Genomic DNA, 341 nt, shown 5'->3' on the forward strand with positions numbered 1-341 from the left:
ATGGGTTCAATGTGTCAAATATCTGGGAAAATACATATTGGCATGCCCATATTTATCTACATGGGGCCCGCATGCTAAAGACCTGGGTAGTTGAACATGGGTATGCCCATATTAATTTCGCATTGGGACCATGTGCCAAATATCTGGGAATATACTTATGGGCATGCCCACATATAATAAACATGGGACTCATATGTCAATTACCTGGGCTAGTAAATATGGGAGGCCCATATTTAATCCAAATGGAGCCCATGTGCCAAATATGTGGGCAGTTACATATGGGCTTGCCCATATTTAATTTGCATGGGACCCATATGCCAAATAGCTGGGCATATAATTAT

Source organism: Anneissia japonica, unplaced genomic scaffold (genome assembly GCF_011630105.1).
Source record: "Anneissia japonica isolate Jap-2015-1 unplaced genomic scaffold, ASM1163010v1 scaffold18900_len76414_cov96, whole genome shotgun sequence".
Classification (NCBI taxonomy): Eukaryota; Metazoa; Echinodermata; class Crinoidea; order Comatulida; family Comatulidae; genus Anneissia; species Anneissia japonica.